Source organism: Chanos chanos, chromosome 6, assembly GCF_902362185.1.
Source record: "Chanos chanos chromosome 6, fChaCha1.1, whole genome shotgun sequence".
NCBI classification, from domain to species: Eukaryota; Metazoa; Chordata; class Actinopteri; order Gonorynchiformes; family Chanidae; genus Chanos; species Chanos chanos.
Window position 1 is genome coordinate 16,549,734 of NC_044500.1, and position 10,083 is coordinate 16,559,816.

Consider the following 10,083-nt stretch of genomic DNA (forward strand, 5'->3'; position numbering starts at 1 on the left):
CTTACAGCATTTCCCCTCCGCAGTGTTATAACTTCATAATGAAACCTCTAGAGTATACACTGAATATAAACTGAATTTTTGTAAATATTGAAGTAGTAGTAGTAATATGTCTTTGGTCACAGACAAGTTCAAAGATGTTCAGAGGAGAGTTTTGAGAAGTGACTGGACCAGCACAGACCACAGCACTGTAGTCGCTTCAGTGAGCAGCCATCTGGCAGAAGAGCACAGTTTTGGCCTCTCTGGAGAAAAAAATGAAGAGTTTTCAGTGGTAAAAATTTGACTGTTAAAGGTGGTCACTGAATTTTAAGGTTTGGTTTGAAACGAAAAGAAATTAAATGAGCCTGTTTTTCTTGTATGTATTGTTGGGCAGGGTCAACTTTCTTCAAGCTTGTCCTGTCAAGGGTTTGATGAATAATTAACAATTTGAATTCTGCTAGAGCTTTAAAAGACTTGAGAAATATACAGATTACATTACACACCTTTTACAGTGTACTGTTTCATGACTGAGAGACACTTGTCTATCATATCAATAAAATATCAATAAAAATTGTCATATTAATAAAAAATCTCTTTATAAAGAAGCTGGGACATTCTATTGTAGTCTGCAATCACTGAATGAAACCAAGAGACTTACCCTTCACTTTTCTGTAATTCACAGTGATGATTTTGGTCTCTTTCCTTTTCTTCCGTGTTAGTGTGCACGTGTAATTCTCCACTTTGTTGGCATAATTTACAATGTGGTTAGAAATAACCAGATGACATGCACCTGTTGATGTAACACTGTATGCTGCATTGTTCAAACTGCTTTTTAGATTTTCTGTTTGGTTTGTAAAGTCACAGTAAAAGGGTGGGCTGTCATCACATGGTGGATAAGAACATTCCAACCTGAGGTCTTTTTTTTTGGTGATACATGCTGTAAATATCCCAAAGTCACCTTGCTTCTTTGCAGAATATGAATCTGAGAAAGAAACATTTCATTAATTTGACATTAACCCACAGTTTGGATATTCCATCATCTTTGCATTCATATAAAATGCGCAACATGTGTGTCACAGCTTGTTAATGTGAACTGTTTATGGCCAAGTACATTAGGACCAAAATATATGCCGATAACAGAGAAGCAAATTATGTTTGTGCACAGGCAGTATAAGAAGACAGATGAAATTAATGAAACAAGAGACAAATTCAACACTGCAGTAGACTCTTACCCAAGAAAAGAAGAAGGAGATCAATGATATGTAGATAATCTGTGAGTGGAAAAAAGAGCCCATGATTCAGGCTGAATGATGCCGAATGAAACCGGTGACTCAGCTCCTTGCGTTACTGTCTACATTTTCTCTCAAAGTAGAGTAGATCAAACAACTATAGAATAACCTGAATCTCATTTTATATTGTAACCTCTTAAGTGCTCTTCACGTTGAATGAAATTTTGTATTGGACAAGAACGGGCTGCACGGTTCTAGATGACAAACAAACTCTCACATTTTGTCAAGATGAAGAACATAACTAATTATTACAATAGCAATATGGACAATATTCAGGACAGACTTTCAGAAAGCAGACAAAGATAACGTCACAAATCAGAGTAATAGTCTCTTTGACTTGTCTGACAAATAACTAAACACTGTGCCATACTGGTAGATTTTTGGCTTTAAAATGGTTTTAATGGCCACACGGTATAGAAAAAATGTGGTAATAATGAGTAAGTACGCCATAATCTTAACTGATCGTTCGCTCAAGAGGTTGGATATGATGTTTAATAAGAAAAATTTAATTTCTTACCTTTGAGCATTGTAGTCTCTTTTTAGGTTTTTTTGGGCATATCGGAGATGAAAGATATATTATTGATGAGGACAGATTGCAGACAAACAAGCAATGTGGGCAGGGCACAGCTGAGGCCATTAGCTTTATGTGGTGGAGCTTTAGAGAGCCATTAAAAGGTTATTAGAAGCTTTTAGAGTAGTTAATTAGAATTCACAAAGGAGATGGGATGATCATGAGCAACATGTTTTGCTTCAGGACACAATCTCTTTGATATAGTTTTCAAGAGACCAGACTGTTGGAACCTGGATGGACATTTACCCCCTGCTGATAATGGAGCGCCCTTGACATAGGCTGTAAGTCATACTGAAACCCTTTTTTTTTCAGCAGTTTCGACTGAGGCAGAGTTTTGGTCTTTTTATCACCAGCCTAACACACGATTAAGAGCTCCCTCAGTGGTGGTAAATGTCTGCCACCAGGCTCCATTTGCTTGAATTAAATCCATAGCAGCCATCAAAGTAACTCACCATATACAGAAAAATGAAAAGCCATTAAGGACAAACACCAAACTTTTACACCTTCTGCATTACATTTTACCTTGACTCTTTTGATTAATCTTTTCACAAGTCACAAAAGCAACAGTTTTGAAATTCCATTTACAGTTACAACAAATCCTCTCTGTAAAGAATCTGAAGCCAGCTCTCATCAAAGTCTGTGACTACTACTAAACCAGTAAGTTTTTATGTGTCACCTCAAAACATGTGATTATGTTCATCTGCAGGACAACATAACTGCATATGTTCGGTGAAATTTAATTCAGATTGGCCAAATGTACAAGAAAGTATCATTTGTTGTTCTATTTTTGGTTAAGGAGGGCCAGACCACGTTTCTGTAGAAGGTGTATGCTTTGGTTAATAGAAGTAGAAGTACTTTATTTGTTACACACACTGAGCAGTGAGCATTAAAATGCAGCCTCTGCATTTAACCCAACCTAAAACCAGTGAGCACACACATTAGAGCCACCCACGCCCAGGGACTAACTCCAGTTCTTTTTACTTTGGTCAAGGTCACTGACAGGAGTCAATGTGTTTGCGTGGGAGGAAACCAACACAAGGAGAACATGCAAACTCCACACAGAAAGGACCTGGGACAGCCAGGATTCAAACCCTTCTTGCTGTGAGACAACAGGGCTAACCATTGAGCCACTGTGAAGCCCGGTGATTAGGGGCCCTGTGATTAGTGATAACCTTAACGATATACTGTAGCCAACAACTTCAGGGAAGACATACATATACAGTGTGTGTATACATTTACATGTACAGTGTATATATATGTATGTATGTATTTATGAATGTATGTATGTATGTATGTATGTATTGTTGTGCTAATGGTGTGAGGAAAATCTGGTTAATGGTCCTCTGTGAATATTAGACTTAATACTAATATCACTAAGTTGTGACCACAACCTTATTTCAAAACCTGAACCCAGTGAAATTACAGTTATCCCAAAAAACTCTATTTACAGCTCAGCGCTCTGAACACTGAACCTGGAAATCATTCAGAATCTTCATTAGCCGTACTTATAATAAATAATAGTATAAAATAGCAAGAACAATAATACTCTTCAAATTCAATTCTCCTACGTAATTAAGTTCCTGGCACACCACATTCAGGGACTAGGAAATAACTTGTCAAATAGTCGGGGAACAGGCATGCGAACGTGAGTGTTTATTATAACAATCAAGCAGACAGGACTTATGTTAAATGGAACGGCTTCAGATGGAACTTTAACACATTCGTTACAGAGACACAAAGAACTTTTAAGTAAATAAACTAACGGCTACCAATAGGCAACAGTTCCTGAGCTACATAAAAGAGGACTGACTAGATAATAAGAATTCAACCTCAGCACCTTTACAAGACGCTGAACAATATGAACAATGGATTAATGACTACTCTATAAAGACACACACTTAACCAAACAGAGAATCTATTCTAAGAATTGTGCTAGTGGAGTTACTTACCCTAAAAAGTCATGAGGAAAGGAGAGGAAAGGGAGGAGGAAGAGTAGGCCCTGCCACAGTCAGGTGTAGGAGTCTGGAGGCATGAAAAGTTCACTGAGCGATGCGTAGTTGATCTCAGGAGGCTGCGAGAGGGATTTTATTCGGCGCTAGGGATGCTTAGAGACATGGCTCTTTGGAGGTGATGAGACTGGTAGAGAGTGATAGAAACGGATAAGGAAGGGTGAAAAAGAGGGAGAGAGTTTACACAGCTGCAACTTTAATTACTAAGGAACACTGAGGGTTAACAAATGTTCCTCTCTTTCTGAAAGCTGCATAGTGTCCGCCCGACACTCCCCCCTTTTGGCCTGGCAAAGCAAGTTGTCAGTGGAGCTGCTGGTCACCAGATTCCTCTGTTGGAGGAGGTGACCGGCCAGTCTCTTGAACTGGGGAAAGCACATGAGCAGTCCCTCCTTTAGAGACAGTCTCTTCTTCTGCTTCTGAGGTAGTTGGCATCCTTGACTGAAGAATGCTGTGATGGAAGCACCTGTTGTCTGTTGTGGAACTGTTGAGGGCAGTCCTCAGGTGAAAGGAGCTCAGAGACATTCACAGCAGTGGATGAGGATACCACTCCAAGCTTGCATATCAGGGCATGTGAGTGAGGGGAGTTACCCTGAAAGTCAAAGGATGGATGTGAGCCCCATAGTTTATTTTAATGGCAGTCAAAAAGGGGCTGGACTTGGCTTAGGAAGTCCATGCCAAGCAAAAGTATTGTGTGCTCATGGGAGGCCACATAGACAGGGTGCTTGACTGCCAATTGCCAAAGTGTTAATTCAAGCCAAACCACACCCCTGGGTGGTTGTGACTGTGTGCTGCCAAAGGCTGTGAAGTTCAGATCACTGGCTTGAAGCTGCAGCGACAGACCCTTGACATGTGCCTGTCTTTGAAGTTCACTGAAGAGTGAATGGGTCATGAGGGAGACTTGTGCTCCTGCGTCTAGGAAGGCTTCTACTCTCATGACATAGTTTAACTTCACCTTTGCATACAGTTGGCTGGGCCTCTTCTTATCAGTGGGCAAATCTGGGCTAATTCATTTCTGGCTGGCAGCAGGGACAGCTCAGCCTCTGCAGCCGGGGTTGAATCCAAAGGATGGTCAGTGGACGCAGAGGCAAGGAACTGGATTCACTTGTTGGGAGCCTTTTTCTTGGGTGACTTCTTTTTCCCAGGAAACTCATCAGGTGGTGGTGTTGAGGCCACTGGATGCTGTTCAGCTCTCAGTAGTACTTCTATTGCCATCAGTCTGTCCCTGAGAGACTTCATCTCTTGTTGAGGGTGACAGTTGTGGTTGTTTGGATGTTTCCGCTGTGGTGAGCAGGGCTTGCTGTAATGGTGTTGGCAGGCTGAGTCTATCTCTCTATATGAGTTGGGCTGCGATGCTTGTCAGCTGCCTTGGTTCGGCGGGCAGGTTGCTGTCTGGCTGGCTATGCTGTTGCAGCATTAACAGCGAACACCTCTGGTTGCTTTGGTGGTACTGTTTTCTTATGGTGAAGGCTCTGTCATACGCAGTCTGTAATGTCCACTACTCGAGGGAGCGCCATAGCTGATCCTTCAGCTATACCAGTAACAATATATTTAATATCATCATGCAGGTTCCCTATGAAAGCAGTCTGCAGGTTCTGCTCATAATCCTGGGGGTAGCGGTGCCGCTGATAAATGTTGACAAGGCCATCTAGGTAATCCCTTGGGTTCTCATAGCGTCCTTGTTTTCTCTCTGCCAACATTCTTGCTGGTGTTTGTTTCTGAGAGCTCGACACAGTTCATCAAATGTGGGCTGGTAATTGTTGAGATAGTTGACAGCCCAGATTCTAGGACCTAAGGTCAGGGATTATATTAACAGGTTGATCTAATCTTCATCAGTCCACAGCCGCGGGAAAGAAGCATGATAAGCAACCAACTTGAGATATGAGATCACAGGGTAGCACTCCTTAAGGGGGTCAAATGCTTCAATGTTCGCAGCTGTGCTGGCTATGACATCTGGAGAGGTGTAGTCTCCCCACCTGGAGGCATGTTTCTGTGGAAAGGCACCCTGGGAGTTGGAGTTCAGCACTGTAGTACCCAGGAAGAGCCATTGGTCCTGGAGAGAGGTGGTGGTGCCCTGGGGAATCCTGCTGGATGCTGGTGTGAAGCACCATTCTTGGCGCACTCTGCTGGCGTCACTTGGCACTCCTCCTTTGGGGGCGCTCCCATGTTAGGTGCCTGGTCCAGTTGCTCTGTGGAAGATGCAGGGCTGAGCTCAGGCTCCAGGAAGGTGTGTTGTCCTTCTGACCTCTTTCTCAACGCCATCAGCTCTTCCTCCTGGACTCTCAGTCGGGACTCAAGAGATGCATACTCGTCCTCCCTGTATTTCAGGCTCTGCTGAAGTTCATGTTCAGTACCCTTGGCAAGAGCTTTTTGCCTCCCACTGGCTGAACTGGACATGGAGTGAGTGGAGCTCCTCTCTGGATTGAGTCAGTCCTTGCTCAGCAAAGTGCAGCTGCTGTTTTAAGACCTGTATTTGGTGGGTCAGTTCTGCAACGAGGTCCTGCTGCTCCTCATTTTCATTCTGCAGTCTCTGCTGTTCCCCTTGAATATCCTCCGGTAGCTGGAGCAGTTGTGCTCGGCATTTCCATGGTACTAGGTGACTAAAACTTTTATCACGGTATTTTCAACTGTGTCAACGGTATCAGTAGAATATCACAATATTTATTATTTAAAGTCCATACACTTAATATTATTTTATCTGTAACAAAAGCACCGAAACATGCACTTCAAAAGTATTTATTTAAACATTTCAAAGAGTAAGACGGAGAACAAGCAAGATTAAGCTATGATATCTATTTATTTAATTAACACTGCAAACATGTTAAGGGCTTGAGGAGTTTCTCCAAATGAACAATTAGAATAAAACAATAAGCATGATGAGGCCCCTAAATACTAGAACAAGACAGAATCTTTTCCTGTGTAGGACTGAAATAACAAAAAACAGGAAACTAAAACTTCATTGAAAAATCACCAACACAACAACTTAGCCAGGAACAGCAGCTGAAAGCATGCTCAGAGGGGGAACTCATGGAGGGGATGGCCAAGTACAGTATTCAGGATTCGGGACTACCAAACTGTCCCAGCTTTCACCACAGTTAAATAACAACAATACTGTTATACTTGTTTTCATTGCTTACATAGACATTTATCATGTTCTGTTACACTCAGTTTGACCCAGCCCAATCAAAAAACACAAACAATGTGCGTCTGAATTCAGCACTGGTTTGTCTGTTTGTATGTCAATCAGGGTGTCGTTGTCAATCTGCCTGTTGCTATGACGCTTGTGGCTCTGCCTGACAGAATTTGTCAATAAGCTAACAGTTAGCATCATGCCAAAAAGAAAGTTGGTCTTTTCTAAAGACTTCCAGAGTCTGGAAATGCTGACATAAAGGATCACATTAATGAGAACACCTATGGTGCATGCATAAATGGTGCATACAGTACACCTGTGTGTGCATAAACATGCAGTACAGTTAAGGGTTTAGGGATTTGAAAATGTGGTCACCCTACCTCTGATCGCTCCAAAATATCCAGCTGAAAAATTCAACGTGATGCCTAGTCCATACAGTCGTTTTTATAGCACTTAGAGTTTGCATGTTCTCCCCATGTCTGCGTGGGTTTCCTCCGGGAGCTCCGGTTTCCTCCCACAGTCCAAAGACATGCTGGTTAGGCGAACTGGAGACACTAAATTGCCCCTAGGTATGAATGTGTGTTTGAGTGTGTTTGTCTGTGTGCCCTGGCGACCTGTCTAGGGTGTTTCCCCACTTTTCGCCCTATCAGTGCTGGGATAGGCTCAAGCACCCCCAAAACCCTAATTAGGATAAGTGACTTACATAATGAGTGAGTGATAGTGTATGTCCTCGCTTTGCAGATGTTTCAATGCAATCGCTGATTACACCAATCAATTCTGGGAAATTCGTATGCTTTATTTCATGCTTTTGAAAAATATCACGGTATTGATGGTATTGCAAAATTCATGCGGTGGCATGACATAATACCGTAGACAACTATGATACCGAAATACGGCCTACACCTACATGGTACGGCACTCAACCATTCTGAAAGTGTTTAGCAGCCAGTACGGGAGGGTGAGTGTGAGTCTGGCTAGGGCACAAGCGTGCTTGTTCACACATGATATGCTCCGGGTCTCGTGGAGTAGTTCTGTGTGGACAGAGTAGAGCTGCTCCGTGGTGAGGTTGCCCCACTGTTCTGCTTTCGAGCAAAGGGCTGGGTCATGTTGCAGGATATTCATCAGATCCACCATCAGTGTTCCTTCCAGGTGCTCTCCAAAGGCCTGTAATCGGAGATCGGATCGGGTCATCCCAAATTCACACACACACACACAAATAAATATATATATATATATATATATATATATATATATATATATATATATATATATATATATATATTAGGAGTTGCACAGAGCTCTCGATATATTAGGGGTTGCATTCGAGTGGCTCTCCTCACCAGTGGTAATAGCATTGGTCATGTTACTGCTGTCACCACATAAATAATGAATGAAAGACCCGAAGACCCATAGTTATGAGTTGTGAACGAATTGCTCATTCCTACAGTGAGCCTGCGCAGCAGCCATGTGACAAGTGAACGAGAGACTCAGACCTATTTATTTTTTTAGGTAAATTTTTTTATTTTAGGTATTTTATATGGTTTATTGGTGCAGTAGCATTAATCACTATTTGGGAGGGGGGGGGCATTTTGTCCCCACCAGGGATAAAAATAATTCAGCAGAGGCAGGGATCTTGTATTGTTTACTCCAGTCTTTGATTCTGTTTGTGTTTCCTGCCTGTCACCTGTACTCCCGTGCTCCTGTGTCTCCCCTACTCTGATTTGCTTTCTTACTTGTGACTTCTTTTAGATTCAGCAATTAAACACCCTGCTACTCCGCACTTGCGTCCTGCTCTCTGGTGTGTTTCTGACAACCGTAAATGTAATTGTCGACATAAATGATGTACTTCCCTCCTACCATGTCAGCATTTAAGTGTATTACTTCCTGGTTTGTGCTGTTGCAAAATAAAAGGTAGTGTTATCACTCTAGAGAAAACCCAGCAACTCATTAGTAAATGGTGATGTGTTCTACACTTTAAAATAAGGCTCCCTTCTCCAGTTATAAATGTTTGTAATTCATCAATAGATGGTCATGCATTTTACACTTTACAGTAAGGCTCCCTTTTAGCAGTCACAAATGTTAGTAACTCATTAGCTAAGCAACTAGTAAGGTCTGAGATTTAACGGAATAGATAGATGAAAAGTGCAGCAGTAACTTGCCAAATAGTGAGCCCATATATATGTATGAAAATTGTGTTACAGCTTGTTTATAATTGTTTATTAATTATTCATAAAGTGTTTACAACCTTATTAGGCTAATAACCTAATGGTAAGCCATTTATGAATCCGTAATAAGGTTAGTCTTATTGTAAAGTGGTACCTAGCCCTGTAAGCATAATGGGAGATGCTAGAGCCCAATTCATCATTTAGAAGACAAGAATACATTATTTTAGTTCTGCACACAGTAAACACCATGTCCTGTTGTATTTACCAAAAGTAATACAGCTCTGTGCAGACTGCAAATATTCAGTACAAATTCTGCAAATATTCAAGAGATCACATGCTATACTAAACTCACCTGGTTACATAACAATTTAGCGCACAAGGTAGCAAATCTCAGTTTATAGATACACTTAACATGTTTGCTTTTGGCCAAAAGTTTGACTCACCAGTATCTTTGGGCTAGACAAACATGACAACTTGACCTGCTGATATGGCCTTCTCAACTGTTGTTGCCAAAACTGACAAATGCTTTTCCCTTGGGCATACAGGAGCAATTGTGACCTACTGCACCAAAAGGGAATATATACATTTCCTGTCCTTTGACATGTAGAAGTAGGAATGGTACACCTTCTAGTAACACAGAGATGCTTTCCCTCCACTTAGACTTGTTCAGTAACACAAAATAGCTTTTTAAGTAAAGAGAGTGAAGACATTTCACCTCTTGAGCTCATGAAAACAGGATAATGCAGAGTGCTACGTTGCTTTTTTGGGAACTGCCCCAGCTCACGTGGGCTTCTCAATGACTGTTGGAATTTATGGTATTTAACTGTTTGTAGTCAGACGTTATTTTGATCATTTTGGCATAAATTTAATTTTGCCTTTATTTAGAACATAAAGAACTCCAGCATTTTCCCCTTCTGCATTTTCAGCTAGGAGTCTGACCCATAAT